Source organism: Quercus lobata, chromosome 9 (assembly GCF_001633185.2).
Source record: "Quercus lobata isolate SW786 chromosome 9, ValleyOak3.0 Primary Assembly, whole genome shotgun sequence".
Lineage (NCBI taxonomy): Eukaryota > Viridiplantae > Streptophyta > Magnoliopsida > Fagales > Fagaceae > Quercus > Quercus lobata.
The window spans coordinates 30,813,634-30,829,967 of record NC_044912.1 but is presented as its reverse complement, the minus strand read 5'-3'; the positions used below and the strand labels follow the sequence as shown (position 1 = coordinate 30,829,967).

Here is a 16,334-nt window from a genome sequence, read left to right as displayed (position 1 = left end):
AAAGGCATCAAAGGAGTGGCACGCAAGCACATGTGATCCATTGAAAAAGAAACTAATTTGGTTCCAAGGTCGACCATAGGAGCTAGTATATGGTGTACCCGGCATATATGCCAGGTACAAGATATAATTTTCGCGACCATAGGGCTTCCTATTAAAGAAAGGCCCTCAAATGTGTGTAGAAAAAAAGTGAGATATATATATAAATATATATATATATATATATATATATATTTATATATATTGCTTAAATTGAGTATTTTACAATAACACAACTAGCGCAGAAAGCAAACAAAGGATATTAGAGCATTATCATCAAGAGTTGTAAAGATTTTAGCATTTAGCATCTAATAAAAACCTAATTTTATAGCATTTAACACATCACTTTACAATACTCCTAATATCAAAACTTCTATTTTTTTACCATTTCATTTAAATATTCTTTTTTTATTCATTTTTTATTCTCTCTCTCTCTCTCTCTCTCTCTCTCTCTCTCATAGTAGAAAAAAATAGGCGTAAGTACACTTTTAGTTCCTACATTTTGACTTTTTTCCATTTTAGTCCATTCATTTTATTTTTACTACTTTTAGTCTCTAAACCAATTAACGCGAGACATTTAAGTCCTTGAAGCACCATTCCATCACCAAACTCACGGAAACTGACGTGACTGACGGATCAATTAAAAAAATCATTATTTTACACATGGATCAATAAAATAACTGGCCAAGCTCACGGGAAGCAATCTGGTGCGCAGAGGTAAAGAAAAATCTTGATGTGCTGCTTTGGCTAAAAGGTTTGCATGCCATCTCCACTTTCCTGCACTTTAAGTATATATCAATAAGTGCACTCTTCAAGAATACATCCAAAGACACACCATGTCTTACTATGTAACCATGAATTTCCTTACCTTGTTTGAGACACGCGGATTCAGTCACCAATGGAAGGAAACTTGCAAAGGTGATCGAGTTTGGTTTGACACCAATAGATATCATCTCACGAAACAAATGTGAGGCCTCGCCCAGACACCCATTTTGTACAAATCCGGAAATCATTCCATTCCAAGTTACCAAATCAGTTTGCGGCATCCTATCAAATAGCTCACATGCATTAACCAGTTTCTGGCATTTCGAATACATAGCTAACAATGTGTTAGCCACAGGAGAATCCAACTCCAACCCACACCTAATAACCATTCCATGAAGTTGGGTCCCCAAAACAACCATTGCTTCTGAGGCACAAACAGACAATATACAAGCAAATGTCATTGAATTGGGCCTAATGTCACTATATCTCATTCCCCAAAAACATTTGCTACTACTATCTGCATTTTTTACATAACCATTAAGCATAATATTCCACATTACACAATCTTTATGAGGCATTTTATCGAACAAATACCTTGCATCGTCGATACAACCATTCTCTGCATACAATTTGATCAAAGAACTACCCACAAACACATCAAACTCAAAACCCGTCAACTGAATTGTTTGGTGAACTAACTTACCCAACCTTACATTATTCAAACCACCACAAGCCTTTATCACACAAGGAAAAGTATACTTATCGGGAGAAATACCACAACCCAACATCTTAAAGTAAAACAACAAGGCAAAATCAAACCAACCCATCATTGTAAACCTATGAAGCACGGGTGCGTTTCGAGACTCGGGTGCGGGTGCGGGTGCGGGTGCGGGACTCGGCAATTTTTGAAAAAGGTGGGTGCGGGTGCGGCAGGACTCGGCGATTAAAAAATTATTAAAAATATTTTTATAATATATGTTTAATATATTTCTAAGCATACTTTTACTTTTTCACATTATATAAACAAATACCAAATTTAAGAGCAATAGTAGATAACAACTAAAACATGATGTTCATAAATTAAATATAATCCACAAGATTGAAATAAAACATTCCATGATGTTTGGAAATTAGAATACAACTCATAAGTTTGAAACTAAAACAAAATAAAAGATAATCAACAAGACAATCAAACACAAATATCATCATCCTCAAGATAAATAGCTTCACTTCGAACTTCACTTTCACTAGTAGTAGCACTAGTGTTAACATTCCCAATAACTATAGCCTCCAACTCTGGCTCATCAAGTGTAAGAGCTGCATTCTCAAGAATTCCAGCTCCTCCATGCATGTCGCTCTCATTCCAAGAGTCTCCTGCAATATCCCACATCTTTGTTGCGGTATGTATGTACTCTTCATTGCGCCTTGACAAGAGTCGAAGATTAGAATGCACATATACCAAATCCTCAGCGTGTGCAGGAGCCATTTTGTTTCTTTTTAAGGAATGAATGAATTTGTACGTGCTCCAATTTCTCTCAGCACATGAGGATGAGCAAGGTTGTCCAAGAAGTTTAAGGGCAAGGGTTTGAAGAGTTGGAAATGCGGAGCCATGGTATTGCCTCCAAACCAAAGGTAGTAAGGTCCACCTATCCGTCAAGGCACTTGGTGAAGGACACCTCCCTCCTGAAAATTTAGCAAACTCATACTTCACCACCGTTAAGTCATTCTCATCTTCAAAGTATCGCTCCAAACACTTGCTTCTTTCCATAGAAATTTCATGATCCCGATGTGGAGGGATGCGTTTTGGATTCTCCGAAATCCATTCAATGGAGTAATACCTAGTTAAAGATTAAAAAACAAATATAGATCAAACATATGTTTTACTAAAAGGGTGAACTAAGGAAAATAGATAATAAATGTACTTACTTAGGATTTAAGGAATGAGCCAAGCAATGTAGTGGTGTAGAATTTTTAGTCCACCGATCAATGAGTATATCATATACCACACCCCAAAATGAGCTATATTGATCCTCTTCCAAGCCTTCATGCCGATATATCACTGCTTTCACCTTCTCTATCATGGAATCCCACATCTCATACACAAGATGAAGACAAGGCTTATCTGTGTCGGCTATTCGTAGCATATCATAAATGGGTGCCGTGAATTCAAGGATATAATCAATATTATCCCACCAAAGATCACTTAGAATCATATCTTTCACCTTTTGAGCTTTTCCAACATCATCCTCCCTATAAGAATCCCATTGGTCACTAATAGCCATGGCTTGAAGGCATCTTTTTATCAACTTCAACCTTTTCAACGTTACAACCACCGAAGCAAATCTAGTATCAGCAACTTGGAGCAATTTTAATGGACAAAATTCATTAAACATTTCCAACCTCATAGAATGGTTCATGATAAAAACACGTATGAAGGATGCATCATCAGCAACACGTGTAATCCAACTACATTCCTCATATGTAACTTCATTCTTTTCAGTGTTTTTTGCTGCACAAATATTCTTCAAAGCTAGATTGAGAGTGTGGACAACACAAGGTGTCCAAAATATTTTAGGATACTCACCCTCAATAAGAGCTCCAGCAGCCTTCATCACATTTGCATTATCAGTGATGACTTGGACAACTTTTTCATGTCCAATCTCTTTTATAGCATCCTTCAACACCCCAGCAATGTAATGCTTATCTTTGAACTCACCTGACCCATCAATTGCCTTTATAAACACTAGACCCCCATCTGATACAGCTATAATATTAATAAGAGGCCTCCTTTGTGGATCTGACCATCCATCAGAAACTATACTTACACCATTTTCAAGCCAAAAGTCCTTAATTGGCTTCAAGAGTCTTTCAACATGAGCTCTTTCCTTTTGTAAAAGTGTTGTTCTCAAAGCATTGTATCCAGGAGGAAGATAACCCGGAATGCTATGAGTAGCAGCAAATGCATAGGAACTACGATAATGTGGGTTCCTTGCAAAGTTAAACGGAAGCCCACCTGTGTAAAACATCCTAGCAATTCTACTATCTAAATCATGTCTAGCATTATTCTGAAATGCTTTCTCCAAAGTAGTATTCATAGTCACTTTCCTCCTCTTAGCATCAACCGGATTTGTACTATGACTACTATCACTCCCTTCTTGTCTCCGAAATGGGGAAATAGGTATCCCACGGCCTGGGGGAGGTGGGGGTAAGGGAATATGACTTCTCTGTTCTTGCTCTAACTTATTAGCCTCAACTTGATCATGCATTCGCTGCATTTTCAACCTATGGCTCTTTGACACATTTGGGCATGGTCTAATACCTTTGCCAGAAATTTGTAATAAATGAGCCTTAACCCTAGAATAGGATCCCATAAAAACATTATCACAATAGTTGCACTTAAAATATGTGTTTCCACCAGATTTCACAGATGCACCAGCTGGTTTTTCTACTTTAGTCACATACTGCCAAAGAGGGGATTCAGCATTTGACACTTCTTGTGAACTTTCTGTGCTATTAACTTCGTCCATTGTAAATTCAATAGATTCAATTTAACCTACAAATTAATGATAAATCAAACCAAGTTCACAGCAACAAAACACAGCAGCCAGGTTCACACTGTGAACTTCACAGCAAAAAAACACAAAACCACAAAACCAAAAAAACCCTTTAACTCCCACAAATAACCTACAAATAATAACTATTAACTAAATAAATTAATGATAAATCAAACCAAGTTCACAATAAAAAAAAAAAAAACACAGCAACCAAGTTCACAGCAAAAAAAACACAGAACCCTTTAACTCCCACAAACCACAAATCACAAATCATAGGTTAACAAATCCCTTTAACTCCCACAAGAATTGAAAAAACAAGCAAAAAAAGACAGCAAGCAGTCAAGCACATAAATTTTCAGATTCACAAATTTATTTCTAAGCAATTTGAAAGAGAGAAATCGTAAAGAACAAAGAATAAAAATTCAAGAAAAGAGCAGAGAGAGCACACCTAAAGGCTGAAGCAGTGCAGTGTGCACACAACAATCACTATGGACGGAGCACACAGAGATGAGGGACGAAGCAGTGAAGCACAGTAGCACACAGAGAAGCAAAGGGAGATGAGGGACGGAGTGCTAGAGGAGATTTGGATGAAGTGTGAGTGACTTAAGGGGTCTGGGTATTTAGGTTAAGACCCCTTAAGTCAAACGGTGCGTTTACACCTTTTTTTTTTTTTTTTTTGAATTTCGGCTTGACTCGGCCGTTTCGGCTGATACGGATTGAGTCGGCCTGATTTCGGCCACGTCGGCGCCGATTTCTGCCTCGTCGGCGCCGACTTTGGTCGCGTCGACCCGCGTCGGCCCGAGTCGGGATCTGCCACATGGCGCGACGCGGCACGACGCGGGACGGACGCGCGGTCTGCGGCGTCCCTCCTGCGTCGCCGCGTCCCGCCGCGTCGGACGCGGGTGCGACGGCCTAGGAGCCGCGTCCGTGCATCCCAGTTGTAAACCCTCTAATCATCCAATTCCAAGACCAGGCCGAAGACCTAAGTTCAAGCTTATAGAACACGTTCTTAGCATCCACAAAGAACATACATGCCCAAAAGCTTTACACCCAAAAGAACATTGTTGTTGTTATAAGTATATCCACTGACAATGACCTGGGCATGAACCTGTCTACCTTGTTGAAGAACAGATGGGCCCGAACAAGCTTGTAAGATTGATTGTAACTTGGTTGGCGAAGCCTGTTGTTCAGCAATCGAGTAAAGCACACGTGAATGTTCAATGTGGTTATATCAAGATCAAGGCAAACACTTAGAGCAGAGCAAGCAATTAGAGCAGAAGAAGCAAGGCTCAACACGTATAGCAGAGGTTGAAGAAGCCATATCTGAAGCTCTTGTAGCTTAGTAGCTGTGTTTGTTTCATTAGCAATATACGACTTGTAGTTTAGTATTATTTTCTTTCATTAGTGATCACACGTGAGTAGGTTGGTTGTTTACACGTGAGAGAAGTTGTTAGTTAGTTATTCAGATCTGTTAGCTTAGCTCAGTGCTCTGTTTCTTGTTCCTAGCTGGACTTGATGATGTATATAAAGACAACAAGCTAAATTAATTAATTCAATTCAGTTTTTCCCAATTCTTTCTTTTCTCATATGGTATCAGAGCTCCTAGAAAGCTTGAAATCTAGGGTTTTACAGATTTGGGAATTTCTCTTTCATCGTCCACCATTGTTGCTCTTCTCCAAGCTTTCTCAAGCTTTCTTAAAATCTTCTCAAGCTTCTTCTTTTGCCTTAATGGCTGACACAGCAGTTAATACTTCTACCACTGAATCTTCATCTTCTTTGCAAGACTCATATAATCTCAATGATCCCCTGTTCTTACATCCAGGAGAAAATCCAGGGGCTGTTCTCACTTCTTAGCCTCTGGTTGGATAAAAAAATTATTCTGCTTGGGCAAGATCAGTGAGAAAATCTTTGATTGGTAAAAATAAGCTTGGTTTTATAGATGGTTCTATAACCATTTCTTCTCCACTCGTGAATTCACCAACAGTTGTTCAAGCATGGATTCGTGCTGATAATATAGTTGGTACTTGGATCACCAACTCAGTATCACCAAAACTTCGAGGTAGTATCATTTACAGAGATATTGCTTTTGAGATTTGGACTGAGCTTCGAGACACATTCAGTCAAGGAAATGGAACCAAGGTTTTCAACATCCAGAAGCAAATTGCTGAGATTCATCAGGGAGAACAATCACTCACTGATTATTTCACTCAGCTTAAGGTCTTGTGGGATCAGCTCCAGAATCTTAGTCCATTTCCTCAATGCACCTGTGGCAAGTGCGTGTGCAATGTTAATCAGAGGTTGAAGGATCTTCAAATCAAAGAAGCCACAATGAAGTTTCTCATGGGAGTCAATGATGTGTTTTCTCAAGTCAGAACACAAATTTTGCTCATGGATCCACTGCCTTCTGTTAATAAGGCTCATTCTTTGTTTATCCAAGAGGAAATGCAAAGATCAGTTACCAATTCTATTAGAGTTGAATCTACGGTTTTGGCTACCAAGAGCTCAACCACAAATCCAAAAGGAAAAGAAAGGCCATTATGCACTCACTGTGGAAAGTTGGGGCACACTGTGGAAAAATGTTATTAGCTCCATGGTTTTCCACCTGGTTACAAATTTAAGAACAGGAATATGATGGCTCATCAAGTTTCAGCTGTTGCAAATCAGTTCCAGGGCCATAATCAGTTCCAAGGCCATTACTTGGCTTCAAACACTGATCATAATCCTACTACAAATCAGTTTCAAGGGCATTGCTTGGCTCCAAATACTGAGTATAATCATGTTGTCACTGCTCAAACACCTGCATTTACTCCTGATCAGTATCACCAGCTTCTGTCATTGATTGGAGCTCACCAAACTTCAACAGTTCAAGAGCCTCACAAGGTTAATGCCGTTTCTTTGCCATCCAATGCAGTTGTAGGTACTGTTTCTTGTTCACCACATTCAGTCTTTTCTGCTAAGGTTGTGAATAGAAAGGCTTTTGGTGTTGAAACTTGGGTTATTGATACTGGTGCTACAAATCACATAGTTTGTTCAATGCATTTATTGACTTCCTTTATTGCAATTTCACATTCTGTGGTTGAATTACCTAATGGGGAGGCTGCACTTGTGACTCATGTTGGTACAATTAAGCTTTCCTCTTATATTACCCTAACAAATGTCCTTTGTGTGCCTTCTTTTTCTTTTAACTTGATATCTGTTAGTGCCTTGACTCATTCTCAACCCCTTTGTCTTGTATTTCTATCCAATTATTGTTTTATACAGGCCCTTACCTGTTGGAACACGATTGGAATGGGCAGAATGCATGATGGACTCTATCTGTTACAAGGATCTAGCCTTTCTCAAGCTTCCAAGTCTCTTGATGATTTTCTTCTCAAGAATAAGTCTAGTTCTTTCACTGCTTTTTCTTCTTCTGTTTCTCATGCCAGCTTGTATTCTCTATGGCACTCTAGGTTAGGACATCCATCTGATATGAAAGTTCATGCTTTAGGTCATCTTTTTCCTTTCTTGCAAAATTGTTGTACCAAAGACTGCATTGTATGCCCTTTGGCAAAGCAAAAGAGACTACCCTTTCCTTTTGAAAATAAAAGAGCTATTCATTCATTTGATCTTGTTCACATGGATGTTTGGGGGCCATTTTCCATTCCTACTACTGCTGGGAATAAATATTTTCTTACAATTGTAGATGATGCATCAAGAGCTACTTGGGTTTTCCTTATGAAAGCTAAAACTGAAGTTAGGCCTTTGATTGTTTCATTTTACAATATGGTACATACTCAATTTCAAACCCCAATTAAGTCCATTAGAACTGATAATGCTTTAAAGTTTAACATGTTTGATTTTTACACCTCTAAAGGCATTATTCATCAACAAAGCTGTGTCTACACTCCACAACAGAATTTAGTTGTGGAGAGGAAACATCAGCACATCCTTGCAACAGCTAGGGCCTTGCAAATTCAGTCCAACATTCCTCTTGTTTTCTAGGGTGATTGCATCCTCACAGCTGTCTATTTGATCAATAGACTTCCTATCCCTTTTCTGCAAAATAAGTCTCCTTATGAGGTGCTTTTCAATCAAATTCCCTCTTATTCTCACCTCAGGACCTTTGGCTGCCTTTGCTTTGCTACTAATGTCAATCCACATAAGCACAAGTTCACCCCTAGAGCTAGGAAGTCAGTTTTCTTAGGATACCCATTCAATATCAAGGGTTACAAGCTACTTGATCTTCAATCTCACTCTATTTTCATCTCTAGGGATGTCATCTTTCATGAAAAGGTGTTTCCTTTTACTTCACACACTTCTCTTCCTTCATTTGCCTTAATTCCTTTGCCTAGCATTCCTTCCATCCCTCATGCCTTTCTTGATCCTATATCACCTGTCAATGTTGATTCCTTTGTTTAGATTCATCATGATCTTGACACAGATGATCAAGCATTTCCTGATATTTTTGATCATGTTGCTACTGATGTTCTTGATCATGCTGTTTCTGTTACTCCAGCTGTGCATACTGATGCTCCTAGAAGGTCTAGTAGGGTGCCTAAACCTCCATCTTACCTTAAGGCTTATCATTGTAACCAAATTTCATCAACCATCATCTCCAATTAGTCCCAGTCAGGCACTTCTCATCCTCTTTCTTCTTATCTCTCTTATGCCACTTTATCTCCTACCTACAAATCTTTTTGTTGCTCAATTTGTACCAACACAGAATCTAAGTATTTTTCACAAGCTGTAACTGATCCTAAGTGGCAAGATGCCATGGATGCTGAGATTGTTGCCTTGGAAGCCAATAATACTTGGACTGTCACTCCTTTGCCTCATGATAAACATCCTATAGGATGCAAATGGGTTTATAGGATTAAGTATAGGGCTGATGGGGCTATTGAAAGATACAAATCTAGGTTGGTTGCAAAGGGTTTTACTCAAAAGGAGGGCTTAGACTCCCTTGAAACCTTCAGCCCTGTTGCCAAAATGGTTTCTGTGAAGTGTGTACTTGCAGTGGCTGCTGTGAAAGGCTGGTTCCTTAGCCAACTTGATGTAAATAATGCTTTTCTTCATGGTGACTTGCATGAAGAAGTATACATGGCTCTTCCACTTGGTTTTCACAGCAAGGGGGAGCATGGAGAACAGCTTGTGTGCAGATTAAATAAGTCACTCTATGGACTTAACAGGCCTCAAGAGAATGGTTTTCTAAGTTCTCAAACACATTGATTCAACTTGGGTTTATTCAATCTAAGGCTGATTACTCACTCTTCACTAGGCAACAAGGAGAGTCATTCATTGCCTTGTTAGTATATGTTGATGACATTCTCATAGCAAGCAATGATAAGGGGCAAGTTGATCAATTTAAGGTGATGTTGAATCAGAAATTCCAACTGAAGGATTTGGGTGCATTGAGATATTTTCTTGGTTTGGAAGTAGCTAGGACAGAAAAAGGCATCTCCTTATGTCAAAGGAAGTATGCTCTTAAGATTTTGGAGGATGCAGGGCTTCTTGGGTGCAAACCTATAAAAGTTCCTATGGATCAAAATTTAAAGCTCAGCAAACATGAAGGTTTATTACTTGATGATCCAGGGCAATATAGAAGATTGGTGGGAAGGTTGCTGTACCTAAGCATCACTAGACCTGACCTCACTTTTGCAGTCCACAGACTAAGCCAATTTATGGCTAAACCAAGAAAACCACACCTTGAGGCAGCACTTAAGGTTTTGCAGTACTTGAAGAATGAACCTGGTAAAGGCATTTTCTTCTCAGCAAATTCAGAGTTGCATGTAAAAGGTTTTACAGATTCTGACTGGGCTTCATGTCCAGATACCAGAAGATCTGTTACTGGATATTGTATATTCATTGGAGACTCATTAGTTTCTTGGAAATCAAAGAAACAATCTACTGTTTCCAGATCATCAGCAGAGGCAGAATATCGAGCTATGGCTGTTTCAACTTGTGAGGTAGTTTGGATTCTTTATTTGCTAAAGGATCTTCAGGTTAATCACAGCAGAGAAGTATTGTTGTTCTGTGACAGCCAGGCAGCTCTCCACATAGGTTCCAATCCTGTTTTCCATGAACGAACGAAACACATAGAAATTAACTACCATGTTGTAAGGAATAAAGTGTTGAAGAAAGTTATCAAGCTTATTCATGTTAGAACTCAATCCCAATTAGCAGATTTGCTCACTAAGGCTTTGAGTCATAAACAGTTTTCAAAGCTTTTATCCAAGATGGGACTCATCAACATTTATCAACCTACAGTCCATCTTGAGGGGGAGTATCAAGATCAAGGCAAACACTTAGAGCAGAGCAAGCAATTAGAGCAGAAGAAGCAAGGCTCAACACGTATAGCAGAGGTTGAAGAAGCCATATCTGAAGCTCTTGTAGCTTAGTAGCTGTGTTTGTTTCATTAGCAATATACGACTTGTAGTTTAGTATTATTTTCTTTCATTAGTGATCACACGTGAGTAGGTTGGTTGTTTACACGTGAGAGAAGTTGTTAGTTAGTTATTCAGATCTATTAGCTTAGCTTAGTGCTCTGTTTCTCGTTCCTAGCTGGACTTGATGATGTATATAAAGACAACAAGCTAAATTAATTAATTCAATTCAGTTTTTCCCAATTCTTTCTTTTCTCATAGGTTACAGTTGGTAATGGTGTGTATGAAGCTAGGTGATGAGATTAGTGTAAAGCGTTTAGACATAGCTGAAAATGGGAGTTTGTGGGAATAAGACATGTTCAGTGGAACAATAAAGCATCTTTGTTTGTGGGCTGTCTACTCTTCTTGTTCATCTGTCTAACTACCTAGAAAACATAAGCAAATGCGTAAATGGAAATGCATGTAATCACTAGCAACTAGAAAGTACCAATTATTCTTGTCATAATATAATTTAAGTGGATTAGTAATTTTATTGTTTGTGGGTTGTCTACTCTGCGTGCCAAATTGCTACACGGTGAGCTTGGCCTGTTATTTTATTGATCCATGAGTAAAATAATGATTTTTTTATTAATCCGTCAGTCACATCAGGTTTTTGTTAGTTTGGTGACGGGATTGTGTTTTAAGAATTTAAATGTCTCACGTTAATTGGTTTAGAAATTAAAAATGGTAAAAATAAAATGTGGAGACTAAAATGGGAAAAAAGTCAAAATTTAGGAACTAAAAATGCATTTAAGCAAAAAAAAAAAAATATTAAAAAATTATAACATCTTGCTTCAACGTGCTTTAAAAAATGAGAGTTCGCTGTAGCAAGATGTCAAATTTTTTAGTATATGACATCTTTGATAGAGTAGAGTTTTGTGGTTATAAATGCTAAAAATAGCATTTTAGCATTTATAACAATATTGACGAGAATGCTTTGAGCATATTCAGATCCTAACCATCACACCACAAGGCAGATGTCGTACAGGATCACAATACACCGAAACTAATAACAACATATAGGGTCCGTTTGGATTGAGCTTATTGTTGCTGAAACTGAAAACTGAAAACTGAAAACACTGTAGCAAAATAATTTTTAAATATGTGAAAAGTACTGTGGGACCCATTTTTAATATTTTTTTAATGCGTGAACAGTATTGCTACAGTACATAAACAGTACTGCTACAGTGCAAAACAGTAATTTTTGTCCACCAAAGTCAACATATGCGGGCAAAAGAAAAAAAAAAACGCAAAACCAAAACGTGGACGCAGGAAAACGGGGAATCCAAACACCCTCATAGTGTGTGTTTGTATTCAGCTTCTGCGTTTGGAGCTGCGTTTTGTTCCTTTTTTTTTTTTTTTTTTTTTTTTTTTTGGTTTTCACGCGTTTTGGAGTATTGCGGTTGACAGTAACCGTAAATGTTGACTTTCTGCAGTGAACAGTGCATATATGCACTGTTCACGGACCCACAAATTTCATTTTTTATCAATTTTTTCATTAAAAATGGGTCCCACAGCACTATTCACGCATTTAAAAATTATTTTGTTGCAGTGTTTTCAGTTTTCAGTTTTCAATTTCAGCAAAATAAGTTCTATCCAAACACACCCATACACTCCAACTAAGAGCATTTCCATCAGACTAGATAAACTAGTCTTTGGCTAAAAAAATAGTTAAACCCGCGCAATTGTGCTATGCATCAGCCTCCTAAAACTAGAACAGAAAGTAACGAATGAAGAGTACCTCGTTAACATTGACGAGGGTACTGTTCATTGCTATTAAAAAAACTCAACTTTTATTCAATTCATTCTCTCTCTCTCTCTCTCACAAACCAATCCTCATAGATCGGTGGTGTTGATTTGTTCTGGGGTGTTGGTGATCTAGTGCAAAGTGGTGGAGCTTTTCTCCCGGTTTGATTCTGTCTTTCTTCTCCCTCAAGAATTGTCCATCCAGATCGACATGCTTCGCAGGTTGGTGGCAGTGTAGGTTGATTTGTTTGGTTTGGATTAATTTTTGTACGATTGGTGTTGTGTTTGTTCTGGGTTGGTGATTGTTTATGGGAATTTTGGTTAATCTGGGTTTGAGTTCTCTTTTGCCAACATCTCTGGGTTATTATATGGTGTTTGTTTATGTGATTTTTGTAAGAGAAAATATAATATTTAAATGAAATTGAAATAGAGCATTGAATAGTCATTAGCTAAAGTAATAAAAATAGAGTTTGTTGGGTTAAATACATTGATGTAATTATACTAGAGCATTGAATAATTTGCAGTGGACCGGTGGCGTCTATTCCATTGATTAAAGCATTAGAACTCACCTTATCTTTTCTCTTTTGGTAAGTTCTCACTATTGTCAAAATGTGAATTTTAGCTTAATTGTATTGCGAGAATAATAAATAAACACAAAGATGCAATTCAATTTTTGGTCTTGGAACAAGTTTCTGGTTTATTGCATTCATGTAGCACTTATTTCTACCTCATTAATTGTGCTGCGTTGCTACTAGATGCTACATTATGTCAAAGAAGATATTTCAGTAATTAGGAGGAAGCTACTCAGATATACCTTTCTAAATTGAATCCTCGATTTTATTCACATCTTTAATTCTAATTACGAAATTTTGGTTTATGATTTTAGGTTTCTCCAACTCATGATATTATGCAAGTTTTAGCGGACATGGGAACTCCAAGTGCACCTAACATAGATTTTGATGTCAAATGAGTAGACAGAAGCATTGATGTTGAGATTGACTATCAACAGTGGGGGAGCTTCCAATTCCAAGTTTCCAACAATTTTTCGTAACAATTCAGAGTTCATTTCTCTTGCTAATTTTAATTATTCTCGCATACCTCTCTATTTGTGGTTTGTAGCCTTTTGATTCTGTGGTTTACAAGTATTGAGTCTAAATTGTAAGACACATTTGGTTGTTAATTTTGATTGTGGTTGTAGGGAGTCAATGTGGAATTTCCCCACCCCACACACCCCCCCCCCCCCCCCCCCCCCCCCCCCCCGACTTTTAGGTCTTGAAGCAAAATTGGGTTTTCAAAGGTTAACGTTGTTGTCTTTGACCAATTTTTTTCTTGGTGAAGGGAAATTTTATGTCCAGAGCTTTGAGTTTTTCATTAGTTATGGGATTTTTGGGAGTTTCTGATTTGAACCCCATTTGGCTGTTAAGTTGCCAAGTAGGTGTTGATTGTAATGAAAGCTTGAAGATTTGAGGTAAAATTATGTGCTTTGGAATTTGGTTCAGGATCAAAGGTTTGGAATCTATTACTTTTTATTTCTATTTTGAACTTTGAAATGGGCAAAATTAGGCTTCTTTTTCGTTGATTATGTGTTAAAGTGTTATCAAAATTACTAATTCTTTTGAGCAAAAGGATTGATGGATCATAAAGAAGTGCATGATTCATGAAAATTGATGGATTGTGAAGAAGATCACACTATGACAAAATCTTTTGTTCTTATTGATAAAGATGCAGAAAAATTAATTCAAATGAATGCTGTAGTGCTTTCTTCAAAAGTATCTAAATTCTTAGCCACTTTTAATTTGATACTTATGTCTAACATTTTTATTGAACTGACTAACTTTAATTTTTTTCATCTTATTAATTTGATACTTTATGTCTAACATTTTTATTGAACTGACTAACTTTAATTTTTTTTCATCTTATTAATATTATGCAGAATCATGAGAAATAAAGTACCTCAAAAAATTCAAAACTTGCTTGGATTTTTTTTTTTTTTTTTTTTTGGGAGAAATACTTGCTTGGACTTAAACATTCCAAATAAAAGTTGATGATTACAATGACAAAGAAGGATGGGAAGTTTACGCAGTAAAAGTGTCTCTAAATTTGGGCCTAACAAATGCTCAGAAGCTGTTGCCTTTGTTAGAGCATTCCCATCAACTCTCTCATAAAAAATGCCATTTTAACACATCAAAAACCTACTTTATCATTTTAACACATCATTTTACAATATACCATTTATCAGATGTTCTATACTTCAATTCTATACATTAAAATAATATTTTCTACATATTAAAATAATATATTAATTACTCCCTATCATCCTCATCCTCAACAATAGCGGCACAACCACCACTGTCGCAACAACACCGACAACCACCACCGACACAAATCCACATCCACCAACGCCACCTCAATTAAAAAAAAAAAAAAAATACAACCAGAGAGATCGGCACGGCAAAAAACACAACCAAATCAAACAAACCCAAAGGCAAAACCCACCACTGCAGGCCGATTAAGAGAAATCCGATGGTGGGAGGTTCCGATGACGTGGTGGATGGTACGACAAGCTCGGCGGCATGGCGTGGCGTGGTGATCAGGCCATGGGTTGTTGTGGATGTGGTGGGTCAGGTTTGTGTGACTGTGTTGGTGGACGGCGATCTAGTTTGTGTGGCTGTGTTGGTGGACGGCGATCTGAGAGTGTAGATCGGGTTCGTGTGACGTGGCGTGGCGTGGCTTGACGCTTTGGCCTGAGTTTCATCGGAGAGGGAGGCAGTGACGTGGAGAGGAGAGAGAGAGAGAGAGAGCAAAGAAATGAAGTGAGAGAGAGAGTTGATACATTTCGGTGAAGGAGATAAGAAGACAGAGGGAAGAAAGAGGAGATGAGGAGAGAGGTAGTGGGCCCAGCAAGAATAAAATAGTAATATAAATTATAGTAAAGGTGAACAGTATGCTTTCAAATTTGAGAGCGTACTGTAGCATGTTCCAAAAAAATGGCACATATAGAACACCTGATGAAGCTTATATTTTGGAGTTTGATGTGCCAAATGCCAAATATTATAGCATTTAGCACATTTAACACACCTGATGAGAGTGCTTCTCTCATAAAAAATGTCATTTTAACACACCAAAAACCTACTTTATCATTTTAGCACATCATTTTACAACATACCATTTATCAGATGTTCTATATTTTTACAACTTTATTTAAATATTATTTCTTAACTCTTTTTTATTATTATTTTATTCTTTCTTTATTATTTGTTCCTAACAGCCATATTCTTGGTCTAACGGTAACATTACATTCTTGTTCAAATATTCTTGTTCTAATCAACGGTAACATTTTCAAATGATCATCCTATTCAACTTTCATATTTTTTTTAAATCCATATTTTCCATTTAGCATTTAAAAAAAATAAAAATAAAAACTTAGAACCTATCAGCTTCAAAAAAAAAAAAAAAAAAAAAAAAAAAACCCTTAGAACCTGTCACCTTCAGGAAAAAAAAAAATGTTGAACCCGTCAAGACTCATATCAAAAGCCAAAAACATATTTATATATATATGCAATCTAAAAGCCAACCTGTCAAGTTGAAGTTGTTTCAATTGAACTAAACTAACAATGTAGCCCATAGAAAACTTACATTAACTCATATCCAATAACATCAACTCAAATTTTACACACATAGTTGGCTTAAATGGTACTTCCTTGATCACAGATGGTACTTAAACAGACATACTTGAAATAACATCAACCTGTCAAATTTACACACATACTTGAATTAAACAGAGTTGAGCTTGCCACTTCCTTAATCACAAATGGTACTTAAATTTAACACAACA

The 16,334-nt window shown here is 37.3% G+C and overlaps 1 long non-coding RNA gene and 1 pseudogene across 1 annotated transcript; one reads left to right on the top strand and one right to left on the bottom strand.

Moving 5' to 3' along the window:
• Positions 1-704: 704 nt before the first annotated feature.
• Positions 705-6,018, bottom strand: LOC115961567 (annotated as a pseudogene).
• Positions 6,019-12,466: 6,448 nt separating this feature from the next.
• On the top strand, positions 12,467-13,693 carry LOC115962315. The gene is made up of 3 exons (XR_004085379.1): positions 12,467-12,721; positions 13,005-13,086; positions 13,386-13,693. It is a non-coding gene; the product is annotated as an uncharacterized LOC115962315 (long non-coding RNA).
• Positions 13,694-16,334: the final 2,641 nt, after the last annotated feature.